The 26633-nt window shown below is 45.4% G+C and overlaps 1 pseudogene; it reads left to right on the top strand.

Moving 5' to 3' along the window:
• Positions 1-26633, top strand: part of LOC136620487 (zinc finger protein 585A-like) — an 87669-nt pseudogene that overhangs the window by 30466 nt on the left and 30570 nt on the right.

Genomic DNA, 26633 nt, shown 5'->3' with positions numbered 1-26633 from the left:
ACATAATTGGAAATCAAAGTATGGCATTGGGTAGTCCAATTATGGTCTTTTTCCATCCGGTCCTGCATGAGCTTCTGTTGTCTTGGACGTCCGACATCACGTGGTTTCAGATAAAAAACGGCGACATTTTAGATGTTCGATGGAGGAGGTAGTAGCGGGAATGAGCAATGTGTAGTCAAATGACGCCTGAGGGTTATGTGTGGGCAAAAAATGTGCCCTGAGGTTATGAGCGTGTATTTCTATCAAGCTGCATATTCTGATAACGGTTAGCAGAACAGGATGCGGCCAGCACATTCCATTCTGCTGGCTCAGATAGTGAAATAAACATTTCCCCTTGCATATATATATATATATATATATATATCCTCCACACCAGGACATGACAATGAAAGTGGCCTGGCAGGACCTGCAGGGGAGCATTCCCTACGGCCAATCAGGTACAGGGAGCGTCATCCAGCTGTCACTCTTGTCTCCACCAGGACTCCCTGGTGGCGTCAAGATACAATAATACCATGAAATACTTCCTTTTATTTATTCCTTATGAGTCACAAATAGTTTGCAATGTAAATGCATATATCCAGTTTCTTTTCCTTACACCGTTACAGAGGTAGGTGTGGGCAGTTGGACTTGGTAAGGGCCTTCAATCACCTGGCTGCTGATTATGAGTTCTTTGCAAAGATGATAGATCTGGAATGGAACTGAAAACACGTTTAGGAATCTGTTGCAATATTTTCTGCAAAGACCCTATACTAGGCAAAATGCACATGGGTGGAAATTCCGTGGCGGGATTTCCTGCAGAATTTCCACACGTGCCCGCTGCCATAGGATTGCATTAGATAATGCAATCCTATGCAGACAGCGAAAACTCGCGCAGTAAACATATTGTACTTTATTTAGGTGGTAGAAATGGACCAATAGAGTTTGTGTATATTTATTAAAAGCGCCAAAATTTGAAAAATTTTGAAAAAATTGACATTTTTCTGACATTTTCAACTGCAATATCTCCAACATGTGCAAACATAATGTAGACATTTTTGATAAGATATGTATTTCCATCTGTTTATTTTATTCTGGAAGCACATTGGAAAAACTTCGTTTTTTTTTAACCATTTCAGAGATGTACAAATTTAACAATATCAACATTTTGAGCAACACTTTGTTTTCCTACACAAATCCTAGATTGCATAGGGTATCAGAATGATAGATACCCCTACAAATGACACTATTTAAAAACTACACCCCTTAAAGGGGTTGTCCCGCGCCGAAACGGGTTTTTTTTTTTCAATAGGCCCCCCGTTCGGCGCGAGACAAACCCAATGCATGTGTTAAAAAAAAACCCGTTTAGTACTTACCCGAATCCCCGCGCTGCGGCGACTTCTTCCTTACCTTAGCAAGATGGCCGCCGGGATCTTCACCCACGATGCACCGCGGGTCTTCTCCCATGGTGCACCGTGGGCTCTGTGCGGTCCATTGCCGATTCCAGCCTCCTGATTGGCTGGAATCGGCACACGTGACGGGGCGGAACTACGAGGACCAGCTCTCCGGCACGAGCGGCCCCATTCAGCAGGGAGAAGACCGGACTGCGCAAGCGCGTCTAATCGGGCGATTAGACGCTGAAATTAGACGGCACCATGGAGACGAGGACGCTAGCAACGGAACAGGTAAGTGAATAACTTCTGTATGGCTCATAATTAATGCACAATGTACATTACAAAGTGCATTAATATGGCCATACAGAAGTGTATAACCCCACTTGCTTTCGCGGGACAACCCCTTTAATGTATTCACCGGGGTGAGGGGGGAGGGGGTGTCATGAGTATTTTGACCCCATAGTTTCTTTTCAGACATTAATGCTATTTATAGGAGAAAAATAAAATTCAAATTTTTGCAAATATGTCATTTTAAAGATTAGATTTTTTTCTATAGTGCACATGAAAATGAGGATTTCTACCCCAAAATGGATACACCTCTTTTTCCTGTGTTAAGAAAAACATACCCATTGTGGCTCTAATAGTATGTCTGCATGCACAATGGGGCCCAAACCAAAAAGATCCCTTAACTAATTCATCTATGGGTGTACTGCATATTTTGACCCGACAGTTTTTGAATGAATCTAAGTGAACCAGAAGGAAAAAATTACAATTTTCATTTTTTTGGCAATTTTGTCATTTTAAAAACAGTTTTTTTTGTACAGCACACATATGAATAAATATTTTCAAATATTTCCTGTATTCAGAAATTCAGAAATGTACTCATTGTGGCCCTAATCTTATGTCCATATGCACAACAGGGCCCAAACCGAAAGCAGTATTACACTTTAACAGTTTTTTAACTTTTTCATGATCGCCATTATCCGTTAGATAACTACGATCACGCGACGGGAAACTGCTCACCGCAGCCCTTGGTCACTGCTCCAGGCTCTCAGCCACCTTTAGTAGCCAGCAGCAAGGATATTTTAAATTTCCCAGGCTCTCCCAGTTTCTGCGCTTGCGTCCAACAGGTGCATGCGCCGAAGCTAGGGAAAGGTCCACAGATAAGGATTCCACCGGGGGACATCACCGGAGGCCTTAGGTAAGTGATTTCACCTCACGGATTGGCTGCATAGCGGAGGTGAAACTTTACCTTTTTTTTAACTTTTACATGATAGCCATTATCCATTGGATAGCGGCGATCACATGACAAAGAACCGTGTACCGCAACACCCGTGATATCTCTAGGCTCTTGGCTACGTTTATAAGTCAGGAGCAGGGAGATTTTAAATTACCCAGGCAATCTGTGGCTTTTGCGCGTGTCCACCATTTTGGCGACGGGTGCGTGCACAGAAGCCGGGGTAAGGTCCATGGATAAATCTGGGGGCTTTATGTACATAATTTCATCTCCCCTCACAGATATGATCCGTTAGGGGACATGAAACGAAAACTTTTGAAACATTAACCCTTTGCAATCCAATTTTGGATTCAGAGTTTCCTAGGGGCTTTCTCTTTCTGCCATTATGCAATGGCACCATCTGCTGGCTAGAGCCAGTACTGCAATATGTGACATGGCAGAGAGGCCCCCCCGTCAACAGAGCGGCCAGTAGTATACAGTAAGAATACCCTGCCGGACGTCTACCGATGTCGGAGATGTACAACCTTTAATCAGAATGTCTTTGGACGTCAAGACAGTGGATTGGAAAGGGTTAAACGATCACTGCTCTCTAGATCGTGTGGGACATCGCAGAGGACGGGGGTCAGAACTTTCAGCTGCCTTCATGGATCTGATCTATGAGGGCAGCTGAATTTTTAGCTTTTATTTACTTTTGATTGACTTTTCTGAAATCACAGCCCCCATGAAAGCTCCAAGTTGACAGCTACATCCGGTAACCGACAGCATGGAGCTGTCACATCCGCAGCCCACGGGGCTTAAATCCCCAGAGCCAGAGTGTTTCTACTGTCCTGAGGATTAAAGCCCACCATAGCAGGATGTAAGAAGTCTATGGTCACTAAGGGGTTAAGTAATACTAAACACAACTCTGTCCTGATCGGCAGACAGAAACTTCACCTCCTTCCACCCAACAGTCCTGGATGCATAGCAACATCTTCATCAGCACTTCGGCCCTATTCAGCAATTCCAGGAACCTGATTGGTTCTGATTCACAATTCCAGCAACCTGATTGGTGAATAGGGCCGAAGTGCTGATGAAGATGTAAACATGCGTCCTGCTTATACACTGAGCTGATCATGTGACCCTCCTCCTCCCACCCATGTGACCCTCACATGACCATGACATCACCACAGGTCTTGTATGCGCTGAACTGATCATGTGACCCTTTCCCCTCCTACCCATGTGACCGCTCACATGACTATGACATCACCACAGGTCCTGTAAGCACACGGCTGCTGCAGGTAAGGCTGGTTTCACACGGGAGATAAAATCGTGTGATGCTAGAGTGAGTAAAAAAGATTTATGAAGCCGATGATTCCGGATAGTTTCCTTCCCATCTGCGATGTTTCCACTGATGCAATGTTACGAGAACACAAAATCGCGGCGCGCTCTTATCTTTCTGTGATGTGCACATTTTTTTTGGTTTTAATCTCCACTGTTTCCCTGTTGAGCCTCCTTTTTATCACTTCTCAGCACACAAGCGCTTTTAACGTTAGAAAGTCCTTTATGACTTTTTTGCAAAAAAAAATTATTAAAAAAGTATTCTAAAATAACTGACCCTCAAACATCATGTGAACAAAGAGGATGTGGCCGAGATTATCTCACGGCAAAATCGTAGTCACCAGTGTGGGGCTAGCCGAAGTACGATGTCCGGCTCCTGTAATGTGCGCCGTGTAGCTAATGCTGCGTGTCTGCAGTGAGCGGGGGTCTGTACTAGGGTCCTATGAGATGAGGGGCCCCAAGACACGTGTAACCCCCAACTCAGTCCCCACACAGTAATAATCCCCTCTACATAGTAATGGCTCCTCTGTACCCCAAAGTAATAAGCATTATTTGTGCCCCTGACAAGGTGATAGTGGCCCCTCTGTGTCCCACCCCCCCCTAAGTAACAGCGCCTCCCCCTGCGCCCCCCCTAAGTAACAGCGGGCCCCCGTGCGTCCCCCCTAAGTAACAGCGGGCCCCCGTGCGTCCCCCCTAAGTAACAGCGGGCCCCCGTGCGTCCCCCCTAAGTAACAGCGTGCCCCCGTGCATCCCCCCTAAGTAACAGCGGGCCCCCGTGCGTCCCCCCTAAGTAACAGCGGCCCCTCTGCGTGTCTCCCCCAAGTAACAGCGGCCCCTCTCTGCCCCCCCTCCAAAGTAACAGCGGCCCCTCTCTGCCCCCCCCCCTTCCAAGTAACAGCGGCCCCTCTGCATCCCCCTCTAAGTAACAGCGGCCACTCTGCATCCCCCTCTAAGTAACAGCAGCCCCTTCTAAGTAACATCGGCACCTCTGTGTCCCCTGCTCCCCAAGTAACGGCGGCCCCTGTGTTTCTTCTTCCCCCACCAACTACCAGTGTTTCCTCTGCATTGCCTCCAATTATATCGGTGTTTTCTCCTAAGTAATAGCCGTCCCTCTATACATCTTCCACAAGTAACAGCGGTCCCTCTATACATCTTCCACAAGTAGCAGCGGTCCCTCTGTGCTCCTCTGAAGTAATGATGCCTCCCCTAAGTAACAGCGGTCCCTCTATATATCTTCCACAAGTAGCAGCGGTCCCTCTGTGCTCCTCTGAAGTAATGATGCCTCCCCTAGGTGATAGCGGTCCCTTTGTACATCTACACCAAGTAGTAGTAGTCTGTCTTTCTAAGTACTAATGGTCTCTCTATGTGTAGCCACCAGTAATGTCCGTCCCTCTGCGTGTCCTCCTCCTAAGTAATGTCCGTCCCTCTGCGTGTCCTCCTCCTAAGTAATGTCCGTCCCTCTGTGTGTCTTCCTCCTAAGTAATGTCCGGCCCTCTGCTTATTTCTCCTAAGTACTAATAGTCCCTCTGCGTCTACTCAAAGTAATGGCGGCCTCTGTGTGCTTCCCCCAACTAATAGCGCTGCAGGTTGTGTGGCGCAGAGTGTTAAGTCAGCAGAAATTCAGTCCTAAGCTCCCACTCACGACCTGAAGGTTGCAAGTTCAATCACTGCATGGTTCAGATAGCCTTCTACAAAGGTTTCTAATTATTATCCCCATAAAAGGTATTTTTTGTGGTTTTTACATCCGTTCATCTTCTTCCCATTCAGGCTCCGGCATCCTGGTATCGTCTGTTGGGATCTTCCATATGAGAGAGGTTTTCTGATGAACCTGCCAAGGATGGATGGGAAGAGGAAGGAGATGGCAGAGAGTCTATTACATCTCACCCTAGAGATCCTCTATCAGCTTACCGGAGAGGTGAGAGATTCTGATGACGTCACATGACCTCATTCTTCTGTATGATAACAGATGGACATGCCTGAGAAGGTGAGGGACTCTGTAGATGTATGTAACACCATTTATTAGTCCGTCTCTCATCAGGATTACACAGCTGTGAAGAAGACCTCTAGTGAGCGCTGGCAGAACTTTGTGTCTGAAGGTTATGGAAGAACCCTGAGCCCAATAACGGGGCCTTCAACTCACCACCCGATACATGAGGACTTCAATGGGCAGAAGATCCTAGAACATGTCCTCAAGATGACTGAGCTGCTGACAGGAGAGGTGACACTGCGGGGAATGGGGGGCATTATACAGTAACAGGAGGGCTGTGGAGGATGACTGTATATTGTGTTGTCAGGTTCCTATAAGGTGTCGGGACGTCTCCGTCTATTTCTCCATGGAGGAGTGGGAGTATTTAGAAGGACACAAGGATCTGTACAAGGAGGTCATGATGGTGGATCAGCAGCCCCTCACATCACAAGGTAATCTATACATATAATGAAATGTCCTGACTGACTGATTCATCAACGCTGAGCGAAACTACTAAAGTTAGAAACATGATTGGCCAGCAGCTTCTTTGTATAACATAGAGACCCCCTAGGAAAGGATTTTTTTTCAATTCTAATGTGAGACTCGGCAAAAATAATCTATTGATTATCTATCAATGATTCCCCACGTGCTCCAATATCTCCTCCTGTTAAATGTTCTCTGTTGCTTCCTGTTATCAGCCATTTCAGAATGAGTAGAAGATGGCTATAAGAGGGTTTTAAACAAAATCTTATTTCCATACATATGTGTGACTGATAATACAGGGTGGGCCAATGAGAAAGTAGGCCGGCACCACACTCTTATGAAAGTTGTCTAAAAGAAAATCTGTCTTTGCTGCGCATAGCAACCAATCACAGTGCAGCTTTCATTCTACCTCAGTATTAAAGCAACCAATCCCAGTGCAGCTTTCAACTTATGGGGGTTTGTGTGAGTTAGTAGCAGCCAGGCAAATATTTAGGTCAGTGTGTGAAGCCTATCACAATGGAGAGTTGTAGAGAAAGTTCGGCGTTGAAGGGGATCCCGTAAATAGACTACGTTTTAACGGACATTTCCATGTTTCCTGCCTTATGAAGCTGTGTTGAACGCACTCCCCATTCCTCAGCTTGAAAGTACTTGTAATTCTGAGAAAACAACTAAAAACGCCGAGCTAGATTTACTGATGGGATCAGAAGAAGAAGAAGACGGCTTAACGAAGTCGCTACTAAGTACACAGAGATAAGGGAGTTCACCGCACTGCAGTGACAGATTACCAGCAAACAAATCCCCAGGTTCATAGAGCTGCAACAGCTAAATACCAAGATAATAACCCCGAGGTCCTTAGAACATCATCATCTGAATAACCCCGAGGTCCACAGAACATCATCATCTGAATAACCCCGAGGTCCACAGAGCATCATCAGCTGAATAACCCCGAGGTCCATAGAACATCATCAGCTGAGTAACCCCGAGGTCCATAGAACATCATCAGCTGAATAACCCCAATGTCCATAGAACATCATCACCTGAGTAACCCCGAGGTCCATAGAACATCATCAGCTGAATAACCCCGAGGTCCATAGAACATCATCAGCTGAATAACCCCGAGGTCCATAGAACATCATCAGCTGAATAACCCCGAGGTCCATAGAACATCATCAGCTGAATAACCCCAATGTCCATAGAACATCATCAGCTGAATGACCCCGAGGTCCATAGAACATCATCAGCTGAATAACCCCAATGTCCATAGAACATCATCAGCTGAGTAACCCCGAGGTCCATAGAACATCATCGGCTGAGTAACCCCGAGGTCCATAGAACATCATCGGCTGAGTAACCCCGAGGTCCATAGAACATCATCGGCTGAGTAACCCCGAGGTCCATAGAACATCATCGGCTGAGTAACCCCGAGGTCCATAGAACATCATCGGCTGAATAACCCCGAGGTCCATAGAACATCATCGGCTGAATAACCCCGAGGTCCATAGAACATCATCAGCTGAATAACCCCGAGGTCCATGGAACATCATCAGCTGAGTAACCCCGAGGTCCATAGAACATCATCAGCTGAATAACCCCGAGGTCCATAGAACATCATCAGCTGAATAACCCCGAGGTCCATAGAACATCATCAGCTGAATAACCCCGAGGTCCATAGAACATCATCAGCTGAATAACCCCGAGGTCCATAGAACATCATCAGCTGAGTAACCCCGAGGTCCATAGAACATCAACAGCTGAATTACCCCCGAGGTCCATAGAACATCAACAGCTGAATTACCCCCGAGGTCCATAGAACATCAACAGCTGAATTACCCCCGAGGTCCATAGAACATCATGAGCTGAATAACCCCGAGGTTCATAGAACATCATCAACTGAATAACCCCGAGGTCCATAGAACATCATCAGCTGAATAACCCCGAGGTTCATGGAACATCATCAGCTGAATAACGGCGAGGTTCATGGAACATCATCAGCTGAATAACCCCGAGGTTCATGGAACATCATCAGCTGAATAACCCCGAGGTTCATAGTACATCATCAGCTGAATAACCCCGAGGTTCATAGAACATCATCAGCTGAATAACCCCGAGGTCCATAGAACATCAACAGCTGAATTACCCCCGAGGTCCATAGAACATCATGAGCTGATTAACCCCGAGGTTCATAGAACATCATCAACTGAATAACCCTGAGGTTCATAGAACATCATCAGCTGAATAACCCCGAGGTTCATAGAACATCATCAGCTGAATAACCCCGAGGTTCATAGAACATCATCAGCTGAATAACCCCGAGGTTCATAGAACATCATCAGCTGAATAACCCCGAGGTTCATAGAACATCATCAGCTGAATAACCCCGAGGTTCATAGAACATCATCAACTGAATAACCCCGAGGTCCATGGAACATCATCAGCTGAATTACCCCCGAGGTCCATAGAACATCATGAGCTGATTAACCCCGAGGTTCATAGAACATCATCAACTGAATAACACTGAGGTTCATAGAACATCATCAGCTGAATAACCCCGAGGTTCATAGAACATCAACTGAATAACCCCGAGGTCCATGGAACATCATCAGCTGAATTACCCCCGAGGTCCATGGAACATCATCAGCTGAATTATCCCCGAGGTCCATAGAACATCATCAGCTGAATAACCCCGAGGTCCATAGAACATCATCAGCTGAATAACCCCGTGTTTCATATAACATCATCAGCTGAATAACCCCGTGTTTCATATAACATCATCAGCTGAGTAACCCCGAGGTCCATATAACATCATCAGCTGAGTAACCCCGAGGTCCATGGAACATCATCAGCTGAATAACCCCGAGGTCCATAGAAAATCATCAGCTGAATAACCCCGAGGTCCATAGAACATCATCAGCTGAATAACCCCGAGGTCCATAGAACATCATCAGCTGAGTAACCCCGAGGTCCATAGAACATCAACAGCTGAATTACCCCCGAGGTCCATAGAACATCAACAGCTGAATTACCCCCGAGGTCCATAGAACATCATGAGCTGAATAACCCTGAGGTCCATAGAACATCATCAACTGAATAACCCCGAGGTCCATAGAACATCATCAGCTGAATAACCCCGAGGTTCATGGAACATCATCAGCTGAATAACCCCGAGGTTCATGGAACATCATCAGCTGAATAATCCCGAGGTTCATGTTACATCATCAGCTGAATAACCCCGAGGTTCATGTTACATCATCAGCTGAATAACCCCGAGGTTCATGTTACATCATCAGCTGAATAACCCCGAGGTTCATAGAACATCATCAGCTGAATAACCCCGAGGTCCATAGAACATCAACAGCTGAATTACCCCCGAGGTCCATAGAACATCATGAGCTGATTAACCCCGAGGTTCATAGAACATCATCAACTGAATAACCCTGAGGTTCATAGAACATCATCAGCTGAATAACCCCGAGGTTCATAGAACATCATCCGCTGAATAACCCCGAGGTTCATAGAACATCATCCGCTGAATAACCCCGAGGTTCATAGAACATCATCAGATGAATAACCCCGAGGTTCATAGAACATCATCAGCTGAATAACCCCGAGGTTCATAGAACATCATCAACTGAATAACCCCGAGGTCCATGGAACATCATCAGCTTAATTACCCCCGAGGTCCATAGAACATCATGAGCTGATTAACCCCGAGGTTCATAGAACATCATCAACTGAATAACCCTGAGGTTCATAGAACATCATCAGCTGAATAACCCCGAGGTTCATAGAACATCAACTGAATAACCCCGAGGTCCATGGAACATCATCAGCTGAATTACCCCCGAGGTCCATGGAACATCATCAGCTGAATTATCCCCGAGGTCCATAGAACATCATCAGCTGAATAACCCCGAGGTCCATAGAACATCATCAGCTGAATAACCCCGTGTTTCATATAACATCATCAGCTGAATAACCCCGTGTTTCATATAACATCATCAGCTGAGTAACCCCGAGGTCCATATAACATCATCAGCTGAGTAACCCCGAGGACCATAGAACATCATCAGCTGAATTACCCCCGAGGTCCATGGAACATCATCAGCTGAATAACCCCGAGGTCCATGGAACATCATCAGCTGAATAACCCCGAGGTCCATGGAACATCATCAGCTGAATAACCCCGAGGTCCATAGAACATCATCAGCTGAATTACCCCCGAGGTCCATGGAACATCATCAGCTGAATTACCCCCGAGGTCCATAGAATATCATCAGCTGAATTACCCCGAGGTCCATGGAACATCATCAGCTGAGTAACCCCGAGGTCCATAGAACATCATCAGCTGAATTACCCCCGAGGTCCATAGAACATCATCAGCTGAATTACCCCCGAGGTCCATAGAATATCATCAGCTGAATTACCCCCGAGGTCCATAGAACATCATCAGCTGAATTACCCCCGAGGTCCATAGAACATCATCAGCTGAATTACCCCCGAGGTCCATAGAACATCATCAGCTGAATTACCCCCGAGGTCCATAGAACATCATCAGCTGAATTACCCCCGAGGTCCATAGAACATCATCAGCTGAATAACCCCGAGGTTCATAGAACATCAACTGAATAACCCCGAGGTCCATGGAACATCATCAGCTGAATTACCCCCGAGGTCCATGGAACATCATCAGCTGAATTATCCCCGAGGTCCATAGAACATCATCAGCTGAATAACCCCGAGGTCCATAGAACATCATCAGCTGAATAACCCCGTGTTTCATATAACATCATCAGCTGAATAACCCCGTGTTTCATATAACATCATCAGCTGAGTAACCCCGAGGTCCATATAACATCATCAGCTGAGTAACCCCGAGGACCATAGAACATCATCAGCTGAATTACCCCCGAGGTCCATGGAACATCATCAGCTGAATTACCCCCGAGGTCCATAGAATATCATCAGCTGAATTACCCCGAGGTCCATGGAACATCATCAGCTGAGTAACCCCGAGGTCCATAGAACATCATCAGCTGAATTACCCCCGAGGTCCATAGAACATCATCAGCTGAATTACCCCCGAGGTCCATAGAATATCATCAGCTGAATTACCCCCGAGGTCCATAGAACATCATCAGCTGAATTACCCCCGAGGTCCATAGAACATCATCAGCTGAATTACCCCCGAGGTCCATAGAACATCATCAGCTGAATTACCCCCGAGGTCCATAGAACATCATCAGCTGAATTACCCCCGAGGTCCATAGAACATCATCAGCTGAATTACCCCCGAGGTCCATAGAACATCATCAGCTGAATAACCCCAAGCTTCACAGAGTAGCTGTTAATAGATATAACAGAAATAATCCAAGAGGACGATCAGAAAGGCGATCGCTTCCATGGAAGGTTAAAGCTTTGTCCGGAATGTTGTACGATTCTGATGTGGATTATGAATCTGATAAGACTGTTGCTCTGGGAACTATGACTCATAAATGTATATATTGTAACGTCCTTACATGGAAAGAAGAGGCTCAGACAATCAATGCAGCGGTCAAAGAATCAATCACAGTCGTTGCATTGTGGAGGCGGCATTTATGAATTGTCTGAGCAGCCACAATGATTGTCCAGTTCTTAATTGCCGCCTCCACAATGCAATGGCTGTGATTGGTTCTTCGACCACTGCCCAGCCAATCAATGTAGCAGTCTAAGAATGAATCACAGCTGTTGCGTTGGTTCAGCGAGCTCTGCAGTGATTGGTTCAGCGAGTGTTGATAAGCCAATCAGAGCCATTGCTTCCTGGAGGCTGGTTTTCTGAATCCCGCAACCAGGGAGTGATCTTCTGTCGGCAACCAAAGAGTGCAAGAAGCGCAGCAGCGCTATGGTGAGCAGTGGGAGGGACCTGGACTGAGCCTGCTAGGTAATATATATTTTTTTTTTATGCAATGCAGTTTGGGCTTTTTTTGGGGGTAAATCTTATATTTCAAGACTGCTCGAAAATTAAGAAAATTCAGGGCAGGGCTTATTTTTGTGATAACACAGTATAAGTCCTGCATCCTGTATATAGTGATATGGAGCATGCTTGGATAACCTGGCCCTGCTTGAATCAGCATACTTGATATAAACTATATTCTGTATATAGTGATATCTGTACAGTCATGATTTTATACAGAAAGTACCCAATAGTGATTGTTTCACACCTGCATTGGGGGATTCCACTTTGCTGTTCTGTTTGAGAAGCAGGGAAGAGGAATCCCCATGGATGAACATTTCTGTCTCTTGATGCTACCGAACAGCATCGGACGGACTGCATTGACTATAATGAGGTCCGTCCGCTTTCCGTCCCGCTTTTGGATGGAAGAAAAAGCGCTGCTTGCACCACTTTTTCTTCCTGTATTTTGAGCCTGATCTGTGACGGAATCTCCGGCCAGAGGTTTGGACGCAGATGTGAAACCGGTCTTATACCAGTATTGTCAATTTCACTATATACAGGAGATGTATATAGTGATATGGAGCATGCTGGTGTAACCTGGAGAGCTCCTGTATATAATTATATATGTACAGCTGGTATAAGCTATACATCTCCTTGTATATAGTGATATAGTGCTTGCTGGTATAACCTGGGTTTCCCCTGTATACGATTGCACACTTTGCACACAATTAAAAAATGCATAAAAAATCTGCACGCAGTTTAAAAACCAACAACAAATGTATTGTCTATTGTTCCACATGTGGTTTTTAATAGTGTATGTTGTTTTTTATGTGATTGTTTTTTTGGGTTTTTTTTTTTTTAATTTTTAATTTTTTTAATTCTGGTTCAAAAATGCAACAAAAAACATGAACACACACCCTAAGGCTGCCTGCACATGGGTGGATTTCCATTGCAGAATCCGTAGTCAGCGTTCGCAGCAAATGGCAGTTGTTACATCCTATTGAGAACAAATGCTTCCTGCACATGAGTGGTAATCAATTGCGATTTTTACTCACGGAGAAAAAAATCGCAGCATGCTCCATTTTCATGCGGGCTCTGCACGGATGGCTTTCATTGAAATCAATGAAAGCCGTCCGACCCACGGCCCTTCCGCAATTGACATTTTGGAAAGTTCGCAGAGCCTGTGTCATTGCCCAGCATCGTTACGGGGCAAATAAAATTTTTAAAAATTCATACTGCGCATGTCCAACGGTGCGCCGTCCGGACCATCCATAGTACAGAAAAAAAAGAATGAAGACAGGAACAAGCGGTCGCTGGCCAGGGTAGAGTCAGATTCTGCTGCGGGCTCCCTAAAGCTAATTTCAAATGAGCGAGTGTGATATTGGGTCATGAAACTCAGCCCAATGTCACACTCGCCAACGTACAATGCGAGGCGTTTTTGTGTTAAAACCACCTCACGTCACTTCAGAGCCATGGCAAAGGATCGGAGAGAGTTGTTAAACCTTGCATTGCTCTCACATGTACCTCGTATGCTGTGTGATGCTGTACTGGCCCCATTGAAAACAATGGGCGATGCAAAGCATTTCAAGGGAATCCCCAAAGATAAGATATGCCACAATATTTTCCCACGATGCAGGAAAAAAAATTGCTCATGTGTACGAGCCCTGCGATTTTCTTCGTTATGTGAAAGTGGTCTAAGGGGCTACAAACACTGTAATAAACAGCTGACGCAGGTCCCCCTGTGACCTCTCTGCATACATACCCCGATGCTCCAGGACGTCAATGTACATCCTGGAGCAGGAAGGGGTTAAGCCAGCTCTGCTTTCTACTGGACAGCAAGACAGACACAAAGCTTCACACAAGCAATAGAGAATCTTAATAGGTAATTTGTGCTAGAGAAAACTTGAGCGCAGTGTCTCATGGTGGGCAATTTACTGTTAGTCGGAAGAAAGCAGTATTTTCTCATAAGTTATCTCTCTATAGTTCTCCCTTAGCTCAGATGCTGCCTCCTCAAAGTTTATCAGTGTATATAGTGTTAAACTGTATGTATGCAAGTTGTATATGCAATTTCCCGTGCTTAATATTAATGCAGACACCACATGCTTGAAAGCAAATGGTGTGCCTGTCGTTTACTTACATACATGTGTTCGCCTTATTTCACTACCAAGTGCTTCTGCTCCAGGCACTGGCGTCACGATCACCTAATTCACCATTGTCATGAGTTTTTTTTTAAGTGGACCATATTACCTTGGAGGATAATGTTCAGAAGTCAAGTGAATTTTATTAACTCTGAGGGATAATGTGCAGAAACAACTGCTAGATTACTCTTATACCAGTGATAAGTTGGGCGATTATTGCCCCATGTAAAGGTACTTTATCTGTCAAACACCTGTGATTAGAGCTAGCAGGTGTCATCTGCTTCAAACAACCAACACCTACTGGGTACGCAGCGGGCGTGTCTCCTGAGCACATTTCATATTCACCCTGCACCTTTGTGATGTACATATAAGTTACAGAATGGGTTACTTATTGAACTTTGCTTCAAGCCTTCAAATTTTGTATAGTAATCTTATAAACAAATATTATAAAATATCAAATATATATTTTCTTCTATTCAAGAATAACAAAAATGCATTTATTTTTGGCAGATGCCGGTACAAGGAGCTTAGTAGAACATCTGATGACTTCAGATCTTAAAGCAGAAGACTGCAATATTGCACAAACTAAGTTATTAGACCCCACTCTTATCCCAGATAAACCCTCAGCCCTTTACAGCAAAGAACTATCATCTGATGCTTCTACACAGGCCCTGTCTTCTGATACATCACAGGCTACTGAGTCAGATAAAAGTCACCGCAGTGATGTTGAATATCAAAAAGCTCCAACAGAGGAGAAGACATTTTTATTTTCAGAAAGTGGAAGATGTTTTATAGATAAATCAGATCCTGTTCCACGTGAGCGATGCCACACAGGGGCGAAGCCATTTTCTTGTTCAGAATGTGCTCAATGTTTTTCTCTGAAATCAAGTCTTGATGCGCATCGAATAATTCACACAGAAGAGAAGCCATATTCATGTTCAGAATGTGGGAAATGTTTTCCGATGAAATCACGTCTTCTTAGACACTTGAGAATTCACACAGGGGAGAAGCCATATTCATGTTCTGAATGTGAGAAATGTTTTACAATGAAATCACATCTTGTTAGACACCAGAGAACTCACACAGGGGAGAAGCCATATTCATGTCCTGAGTGTAGAAAATGTTTTACAATGAACTCACATCTTGTTAGACATCAGAGAACTCACACGGAGAAGAAGCCATATGCATGTACAGATTGTGGGAAATGTTTTAAAATTAAAGAGGATCTTGTTAGACATCAGAGAACTCTCACAGGAGACAGACCATTTTCATGCTCAGAATGTGGAAGATGGTTTGCTTCAAATTCATGTCTTGTTAGACATCAAAGAATTCACACAGGAGTGAAGCCGTTTTCATGTTCAGAATGTGGGAAATGTTTTACATTGAAATCACATCTTGTTAGACATCAGAGTACTCACACAGGAGAGAAACCATATTCATGTCCCAACTGTGGGAAATGCTTTACCGTAAAAGACCGCCTTGTAAGACATCAGAAAACTCACACAGGGGAGAAACCATTTTCATGCTCAGAATGTGGAAGATGTTTTGCTGCAAAATCACATCTTGTTAGACATCAGAGAATTCACACAGGAGAGAAGCCATTTTCATGTTCAGAATGTGGAAAATGTTTTATTCGGAAATCAGGTCTTGTGGATCATCAGAGGTCTCACTTGAAGACGTTTTCGTGTTGTCAATGTGGGAAATGTTTTACTCTGGAATCAAGCCTTGTTCTACACGAGAGAAGTCACGCAGAAGAGAAGTCATATATTTATCTTCAGAATGTGGAAAGTATTTTACCCAGCAATGATATTTTTTAGACGTTAAAGGGCTCACGCAGGGGCAGAGTAAGTTTCAGGTCCTGAATGTGGGAAATGGTTTACCTTGAAATCAGATCTGGTCAGACATCAGAGAATCCACATGGGACTAAGCCATTTTCATGTTCAGAATGTGGAAACGTTATGGCATTAAATTCATTATTGTAAAACTTTAATATCACAGTACACGCCATAAACAATAATTTACAAAATGTCAGAATTGCAGATTTTATTAATCACGCCTCCAAAACAAATGGCATGAAAAGTAATCAAAATGTATTATGTTTCCAATGGATCAATGATGACTAAAAGAACGTTCATAGAGCTTGGTTCTAAAATTGCCTTGGCACTTGGAATGCGTTGACACAAAAGGAATTTGGTTATTTTGGGCTTCTAGAAAAGGGTCCTAGAACATATAGGTGTTGTGATGGATAGAATGTATGGCAAGGTGTGGGAGGGGACTACAGATACAGACAGATTTTGCACAGTAGACCCTTTTACACGGAATGATGCACAGAGGTCATCTCAGTGATAATTGCTCCTGTTCTATTACAACATGAGAAGGGAAGGGACTTGCTATTTGTATAGTGACAACTTATTCTGCTGTACTTTTCAGGTATTACTACCCCCAGCAAGCTGGGTACTCATTTTTCAAGTCAACCTGAACCATGATTAAACCCGCAACCTTCAGGTTGTGAGTGAGAGCTTAGGACTGCATTCTGCTGGCCTAACACACTGCACCACATGAAGTGAACAAATAATTTCTCCTTAAGGAATAATCAGATCTACGATCCATTAGGTCCTGAACACTTGAGCCATCTTCCAACTGTATGCTTGGGAAAGCTTGGCTATTGCTGCCAGGTGTTGTATTATTTAGATGGCACTCACGCACGCGATGAATTGTCTTTCATGGGATATTAGACCATTTGTTATGCAATAACAGTTCAAGCCTCGGCAGCGATGCTGGTCGGGAAAATGTGTCCTGGCTCTTGTTCTTGATGATGTTCAGGTTTGGTGACTAGGCTGGTGTTAGGAAAATACTGGATGTATGATTATTTAGAATTTATTTAGCCATTTTAATGACAATTTTGAGTCTTTGACCAGAATGTACTGAACCATCATTGTTCTGGACAAAGAGCCAAGTAAATACGTTTGTGTCTAAAGTCCCATTTAGACAGGACGAATGTCGGGCAAACGACGCCCGACCCTCGTTTCTGCACATACTTGCTCCTATGCTTTTGCATGGGAGCTAATATCGCTGGCTCAGAGTGAGGAAGCTGTAGGAGATTTCTCTCCGCGCTCTCCTCTGCCCCTCTCCGTTCAGTAAACATAGCGGCCGTTCAGTACTCAACGGCTGCTATTTACACTGAACTCTCACAGTTCGCTCATCGTCCATCGTTTACGCTGCATGAATGAGCTGATGAGCGAACTGTGAGATTTCAGTGTAAATAGCAGCCGTTTAGTACTAAATGGCCGCTATGTTAACAAAATGGAGATGTTACGGTATGCTGCCCTTGATACACCAGCCTGGGTTGCCCTGATCTCACCGAAGGGACAAAAGGTTTCAATAATGACTTGTAAAAGACCCTATGAACCCTCCATGTAGCTGGCAAATCAAGTTCATAAGCGAGTGGATTTACTACCCGCGTGATGACATAGGGACCCACGTAACGTGGTGCCAGTTTCAACGACGGAACCTTCAATTTGAGATTTCTAGAAGACAAATATACCTTCTGTCCCACCCTGTATGGTTCAGATACCGAGAGACTACTCCCACTACCCAAGTGCATACGAGCCTCCGTTGCTTCCAGATTCTTCTGTACTTCTTTCCATACTCCCTGCAGCGCATCTGTGGCGACATCAGCTGCAAGACAGGCAGACGGAGTAGAAATAGCTGTAAGGAAGCGAGGATGCTGACCATATATGCAACAGAATGGCGACACCCCAGTGGAGGAACAAGTATAGTTGTCCAGTGCAAACTCTGCCAGCGGCAGGTTTTCTGCTCACTGGTGAGCCTTTTTGCTAGCAAACAACTGTAAAAATTGCTCTATATCCTGGTTCTTCCGCTCAGTCTGACCATTAGTTTGTGAGTGGAATGCTGACGAGAAGGAAAGCGACGTTCCCAGGTTCCTACAGAAGGCTTGCCAGAATTGTACAACAAAGTGAACCCCGCGATCAGATACAATGTCCTTGGGAACCCCACGTAGACAAATGATTTCTTTTACAAAAATCTTGGCAAATTCTATAGCAGAAGGAAGCTTCTTTAGTGACACGAAATGTGCCATTTTAAAGAAGCAGTCCACAACAACCAAGATCGTGGTGTATTTCTGAGTCTCGGGCAGATCGGTGATAAAAACTACCGATAAATGCGACCACGGACCAGACGGCACCGATAACGGTCTCAGGGGGACCCTCCGGACGACGATGACTTTTACTGCGTGCACAGACAGAGCATCCCTAATCAAAGTCGGGGATCTCCCGAGGCATGCCTGGCCACCAGTAGTGTCTAGAACAAAGATCCAGAGTCCCCTGAACCCCCAGATGACCTGCGAGAGCAGATGAGTGAGTCTCTTTAATGACCCTGAGACGCAAGGTCTATGGCACAAACCATCTGCCCTCCGGCGCCCCCAAGGGAGCATCCTGCTTACAATTTTGCAGATGAGGAATGAGATCGGATTCTACAGCTGCCACCACCACCCCAGGTGCCAAGATATTCTCGGGAGCCACTGTCTCACTTTCTGGCAGACCGAAACTCCGTGAGAGGGCGTCTGCCCTCACGTTCTTTTCCCCTGGAATATATGTAACAACGAAGTTAAACCTGCCGAAAAACAATGCCCACCTGGCTTGACGAGCTGTGAGTCTCTTAGCATATAGCTGCACAATAACGGAATAATTCTTAATGAATTTACGGTAAAAATTTGCGAAACCCAAAAACCGCTGGAGGGCTTTCAGGTTATCTGGTCTGACCAATTGGGAGATTGCTGCCACTTTATCAGACTCCATCTGAATCTCCATGGGTAAAATCACATAACCCAGGAAAGACACTTGTTTAGTACCAAAATTGCATTTCTCCAACTTGTCAAAAAGTTGGTACTCACGCAAACGGGTCAGAACCAGCCTCAGGTGCCGCATATGTGAATCCCAGTCTAGGGAGTCCACCAGAATGTCATTGAGATATATGACCAACAATACACCCAGGAAGTCGTGGAAGACCGCATTCATAAATCCCTAAAACACAGCGGGGGCATTACAAAGTCCGAAAGGCATGACCAGACATTCAAAATGTCCTAACAGGGTGTTGAACGCGGTCTTCCACTCATCTCCCCCTCGGATGCAAATTTCCAATTTGGAAAACCAGTGGGCCCCTACCACCTGATTCAATAAGTCAGGAATCAGGGGCAAGGAGCTCTGGTTCTTCAGTGTAATTTTATTCAAAGCCCGATAATCCACACAAGGCCTCAAAGTCCCATCCTTCTTCTCTACAAAGGAGAGACCGGCCCCAGCAGGGAACCTAGACAGCCTGATATGTTGTTTGTCCAGAGACTCTGAGATATAAGACTTAAGGACTTCGTTCTCATGTCCCGACAAATAGAAAATGGCTCTCGTAGGGATGGGACTCTCGGGGATCAAATCAATGCCACAGTCCCACTCCCTATGGGGAGGCAAAGTCTCAGACAGGTTCTTGGAAAATACGTCATGAAAATCGGACAATACTATGGAATAAGTACGGCATCTGCTGAACACATAGGTATAGCAGTTAAATGACTATGACAGGACAACCCCCAATGTGTCAATTCCCGAGTGGACCAATCAAATCGGGGATTGTGCAGTGCCAACCAGGGCATACCAAGCACTACATCAACAGACATCCTTTCCATTATAAGGAACGACAAATTCTCTGAATGGAGAACACCCACAGTGTACTGTAACATGGGAGTCCTCCATTGCACAACACTTGCAGACAGACGGGTAGAATCAATACTAATGAAGCGTATGGGGATCTTTAATGCTGAGAATTCAGTTAGAGGTCTGACAAAATTCAAATTGATCAAATTGGCGGCAGCACCCAAATCAATTAAAGCCTGACCGGACAGAGTAAAATTCCGGAAGCCAATCTGACAAGGCACCAACAACTTAGGGAGTACCTGTGATCCTAGGCGACCCTCCCGACAGTCGCCTAGAATCTGAAGTTCTTCCGTCGGTTCAGGCTGATGTTGCATCCGCTTCTGAGGACAGGTCGCTACCCGATGTCCGGCTTTCCCACAATAGAGACAGATGCTGAGCCATCCGGAACCATTGCTGTTCCTTGGGAATTAGCTAGTCCATTTCCATAGGCTCGGCACCAGAAGGTGGCATGGGAGAAGTGGGAGCAGGTCTGCTGGATTCCCTAGCTTTGCGGGCCTGACGTTCCTCTTTTCTAGATCTTAGCCTCCTCTCAGCTTTGACTGCCAATTCCATTGCATCATTGAGTGTTACAGGTGCGGGATGGGAAATGAGCAGATCCTTGACAGCCCCAACAAAAACACGTCTTTAAGGGCGCCATCATTCCAAGAGGTTTCCCTGCATACTGTCTAGATTTAGAACAATAGTCCTCTACCCACTGCTGCCCCTGACGTAGAGACTCGAGCATTGCCTTTAGCGAGTATCTCCCCCGCTCGAGACTGAAGGTTCGGGTGCCAGCGCCGGGGAGCTGGAAATACATGCATGCTGGAAAACAAAAAACTTGCTCCTCTCCTCTCAGAAACATGCACAAACTCCTGCTGCTCCTGGGCCACCATATGACCAGATAGGTTCTGGATCACGCCCATTAAACCCTGCAACCAACTTGCGAGGGCACGCATGGCCTACATTGGAGAGCAAAAAAAACAAAAAACGCTGGGCAATTTTATGTTACGGTATACTAGCTAAGCACTAGCTGTTATTGGCTGAGCGCTCAGCCAATCAGCACAGCCCTTTCAGGAGTCGGGGATAAAAATCCCCGCCTGCTGAAAATGTTGGACAGCAGTGTCGAGGAGCCAGGCGGAGGACGCATCTGAGCGGCGGAGAGGTGAGTAAATTTTTTTTTCTTTTTTTTACCACTTGATGGTTTTCAGGGAAGGGCTTATATTTCAAGCCCTTCCCCAAAAATCATACTGCAGGGTTTGCCACAAACCACTGCTTTCAATGGGACCGGCAGCAGCGCCGATCTCATTAAAAGTAATGGGATAGCATGCTGCACTTCTGCCACAGCTGTCACAACTGTGGCAGAGGATTCCTTCATTCCTGCAGGGATGAAGAAAACAGCTGTGACAGCTGTGGCAGAAGTCCACGGTATTCTCCTTATCTTTTCAATGGGGCTAGAGGTGCTGCCGCTGGACCCATTGAAAAGACTGGCAATATCCTGGCCTCATCCTGGCATCTTTCTTGCACTGTGAGCGCAGAGCAAGAGAGAATAAAACGCCAGTGGGTGTCCAGCCTTAAGCTGACTTAAAGGCAATGATAAAAACCTGTGAATGAATAGTGAGTGATTTTTGTGCATTTACAATGCATGATACTTTCTCAAATTCATTTGATTGAACAAATTTTAAATGATAATTGTCCCATGTAAATGGGCCATCCATTTGCATATCAAGAAAACGGCATCAACATTCATGATATGTTTGATCTCCACTTCAAACAGAGATATGCTGGCACCTTTCTTTCTCTTTAGAATTTAGAATGCGATCATGTGGTCACCTTTATTAGAATAATACAGAAGGTCCCATTTTCTCAAGCCAAATTGAACACTTTGGAGATAGAATGAGAACATGTCATATCTGTCAAACCCCTAGAAGTGAGGGAAATCTTTGGTGAAGGGGTGAGGAGGCATTATAGCTGTCGGTCTACAGGGGAAGATACTTTCTCTTAGCACTACTTGGCTTACCCAGTTGCTAGTTCAGAGTCAACTTCTCAGTGATGTACCTGGTAAGATGTAAGCTGTAACTCTTAGCTAATAATGTGATATAAGATATAACCCTTATCAACCTATTAATTACCACTTGTTTGTGAGTGCTTCACATGCTCCGCCCCCAATACCATGCTGGTGACATCATTGCAGGTCCTATCTCACTCATAGACAAGTGGTTGTTACATGCAGAGCCTGACAGCAGCTGTGTGCTAACAGGACCTTTTGATGATGTCCCTGCCATGTGATCAGTCACATGGTCTCTGAGCTTTGCCCCTGATTACATGACACTGACATCATCACAGGTCCTTAACAATATTGTGTGTGTGATGTGTGGGGATCAAGATGGATGTAGTAGAGTTGTGTGTGTTATTTGTGGGGATTAGGATGGATGTAGTAGAGTTGTGTGTGTGATGTGTGTGGGATCAGGATGGATGGAGTAGAGCTGTGTGTGTGATGTGTGAGGGATCAGGATGGATGGAGTAGAGCTGTGTGTGTGATGTGTGAGGGATCAGGATGGATGGAGTAGAGCTGTGTGTGTGATCAGAATGGATTGAGTAGAACTGTGTGTGTAATGTGTGGGGATCAGGATGGATGTAGTAGAACTGTGTGTGTGATGTGTGGGGATCAGGATGGATGTAGTAGAGCTGTGTGTGTGATGTGTGAGGGATCAGAATGGATGTAGTAGAGCTGTGTGTGTGATGGATCAGGATGGATGGAGTAGAGCTGTGTGTGTTATTTGTGGGGATTAGGATGGATGTAGTAGAGCTTTGTGATGTGCAATCAGCTCCATTGTCCTTTGATGTGTGGGGATCAGGATGGATGTAGTAGAGCTGTGTGTGTGATGTGTGAGGGATCAGAATGGATTGAGTAGAACTGTGTGTGATGTGTGGGGATCAGGATGGATGTAGTTGAGCTGTGTGTGTGATGTGAGAGGGATCAGGATGGATGGAGTAGAACTGTGTGTGTGATGTGTGTAGGATCAGGATGGATAGAGTAGAGCTGTGTGTGTGATGTGTGAGGGACCAGGATGGAAGGAGTAGAGCTGTGTGTGTGATGTGTGAGGGATCAGGATGGATGGAGTAGAACTGTGTGTGTGATGTGTGTGTGATCAGAATGGATTGAGTAGAACTGTGTGTGTAATGTGTGGGGATCAGGATGGATGTAGTAGAACTGTGTGTGTGATGTGTGGGGATCAGGATGGATGTAGTAGAGCTGTGTGTGTGATGTGTGAGGGATCAGAATGGATGTAGTAGAGCTGTGTGTGTGAGGGATCAGGATGGATGTAGTAGAGTTGTGTGTGTTATTTGTGGGGATTAGGATGGATGTAGTAGAGCTGTGGGTGTGATGTGTGGGGATCAGGATGGATGGAGTAGAGCTGTGTGTGGGATGTGTGTGGGATCAGGATGGATGGAGTAGAGCTGTGTGTGGGATGTGTGTGGGATCAGGATGGATGGAGTAGAGCTGTGTGTGTGATGTGTGAGGGATCAGGATGGATGGAGTAGAGCTGTGTGTGTGATGTGTGATGGATCAGGATGGATGGAGTAGAGCTGTGTGTGTGATGTGTGTGGGATCAGGATGGATGGAGTAGAGCTGTGTGTGTGATGTGTGAGAGGGATCAGGATGGATGGAGTAGAGCTGTGTGTGTGATGTGTGAGAGGGATCAGGATGGATGGAGTAGAGCTGTGTGTGTGATGTGTGAGGGATCAGGATGGATGGAGTAGAGCTGTGTGTGTGATGTGTGAGGGATCAGGATGGATGGAGTAGAGCTGTGTGTGTGATGTGTGAGGGATCAGGATGGATGGAGTAGAGCTGTGTGTGTGATGTGTGAGGGATCAGGATGGATGGAGTAGAGCTGTGTGTGTGATGTGTGAGGGATCAGGATGGATTGAGTAGAACTGTGTGTGATGTGTGAGGGATCAGGATGGATGGAGTAGAGCTGTGTGTGTGATGTGTGTGGGATCAGGATGGATGGAGTAGAGCTGTGTGTGTGATGTGTGAGAGGGATCAGGATGGATGGAGTAGAGCTGTGTGTGTGATGTGTGGGGATCAGGATGGATGGAGTAGAGCTGTGTGTGTGATGTGTGAGGGATCAGGATGGATGGAGTAGAGCTGTGTGTGTGATGTGTGAGGGATCAGGATGGATGGAGTAGAGCTGTGTGTGTGATGTGTGAGGGATCAGGATGGATTGAGTAGAACTGTGTGTGATGTGTGAGGGATCAGGATGGATTGAGTAGAACTGTGTGTGATGTGTGGGGATCAGGATGGATGTAGTAGAGCTGTGTGTGTGTGATGTGTGTGGGATCAGGATGGATGGAGTAGAGCTGTGTGTGATGTGTGGTGATCAGGATGGATGGAGTAGAGCTGTGTGTGTGATGTGTGAGGGATCAGAATGGATGTAGTAGAGCTGTGTGTGTGATGGATCAGGATGGATGGAGTAGTGCTATGTGTGTTATTTGTGGGGATTAGGATGAATGTAGTAGAGCTTTGTGATGTGCAATCAGCTCCATTGTCCTTTGATGTGTGGGGATCAGGATGGATGTAGTAGAGCTGTGTGTGTGATGTGTGAGGGATCAGAATGGATTGAGTAGAACTGTGTGTGTGATGTGTGGGGATCAGGATGGATGTAGTAGAGCTGTGTGTGTGATGTGTGAGGGATCAGGATGGATGGAGTAGAGCTGTGTGTGTGATGTGTGAGGGATCAGGATGGATGGAGTAGAGCTGTGTGTGTGAGGGATCAGAATGGATTGAGTAGAACTGTGTGTGTAATGTGTGGGGATCAGGATGGATGTAGTAGAACTGTGTGTGTGATGTGTGGGGATCAGGATGGATGTAGTAGAGCTGTGTGTGTGATGGATCAGGATGGATGTAGTAGAGCTGTGTGTGTGATGGATCAGGATGGATGGAGTAGAGCTGTGTGTGTTATTTGTGGGGATTAGGATGGATGTAGTAGAGCTTTGTGATGTGCAATCAGCTCCATTGTCCTTTGATGTGTGGGGATCAGGATGGATGTAGTAGAGCTGTGTGTGTGATGTGTGAGGGATCAGAATGGATTGAGTAGAACTGTGTGTGATGTGTGGGGATCAGGATGGATGTAGTTGAGCTGTGTGTGTGATGTGAGAGGGATCAGGATGGATGGAGTAGAACTGTGTGTGTGATGTGTGGGGATCAGGATGGATGTAGTAGAGCTGTGTGTGTGATGTGTGAGGGATCAGAATGGATGTAGAAGAGCTGTGTGTGTGAGGGATCAGAATGGATGTAGAAGAGCTGTGTGTGTGATGGATCAGGATGGATGGAGTAGAGCTGTGTGTGTTATTTGTGGGGATTAGGATGGATGTAGTAGAGCTTTGTGATGTGCAATCAGCTCCATTGTCCTCCCATGGGCTGCTGAAAGAATACAATGTAATTTCCTGCGCCTGTGGAGAAAACAGGCTGTGGTCTGAACAATGAGGTTTAAACTCGCCTAAAAATCATTGTTCAGGCGAAAAGTGCATGATGGTAGCGTTTCCACCGAACGATTATCGCTCATATGCCATTGTTTGAACGAATTTTGAGCGATAATCGGGAGAGGGTCGCTGGCGCAGGTAGTGGGGCGAGTATAGATAGTGAATGAGTGGTACGTGGTAGATTCTTATCAATGTTTATCGTTTATGTCATATGTGTGTGTGTGTGTATATATATATATATATATATATTTTATATATATATAATATATATATATATATATATATATACACATATACACACACAAACACACATAGGGGGATGGCATTTGTACCTAGGACCCCACCAACGTCGGCTGCTTAACCACTAAGTTTGCTCATCTGAACTTACAAAGGAGAAATTTGTGTTGCCTTTTTCCAGTCCCTGCAGAAAGTGCCTGAGGTGTCGTCTGTCAGAAATCCCTCAGAGGGCTCAGTGTGTAATGTCTCCTTCTCCAGGACCTGCTATATATGCTATACATGCTGCAGGGCTCAGTGTGTATTGTGTCCTTCTCCAGGACCTGCTATATGTACTATACATGCTGCAGGGCTCAGTGTGTAATGTGTCCTTCTCCAGGACCTGCTATATGTGCTATACATGCTGCAGGGCTCAGTGTGTAATGTGTCCTTCTCCAGGACCTGCTATATGTGCTATACATGCTGCAGGGCTCAGTGTGTATTGTGTCCTTCTCCAGGACCTGCTATATGTGCTATACATGCTGCAGGGCTCAGTGTGTATTGTGTCCTTCTCCAGGACCTGCTATATGTGCTATACATGCTGCAGGGCTCAGTGTGTAATGTGTCCTTCTCCAGGACCTGCTATATGTGCTATACATGCTGCAGGGCTCAGTGTGTAATGTGTCCTTCTCCAGGACCTGCTATATGTGCTATACATGCTGCAGGGCTCAGTGTGTAATGTGTCCTTCTCCAGCACCTGCTATATGTGCTATACATGCTGCAGGGCTCAGTGTGTA

The sequence above is a fragment of the Eleutherodactylus coqui genome, chromosome 3 (genome assembly GCF_035609145.1).
Source record: "Eleutherodactylus coqui strain aEleCoq1 chromosome 3, aEleCoq1.hap1, whole genome shotgun sequence".
NCBI classification, from domain to species: Eukaryota; Metazoa; Chordata; class Amphibia; order Anura; family Eleutherodactylidae; genus Eleutherodactylus; species Eleutherodactylus coqui.
This window is presented reverse-complemented; position numbering and strand designations above follow the sequence as displayed.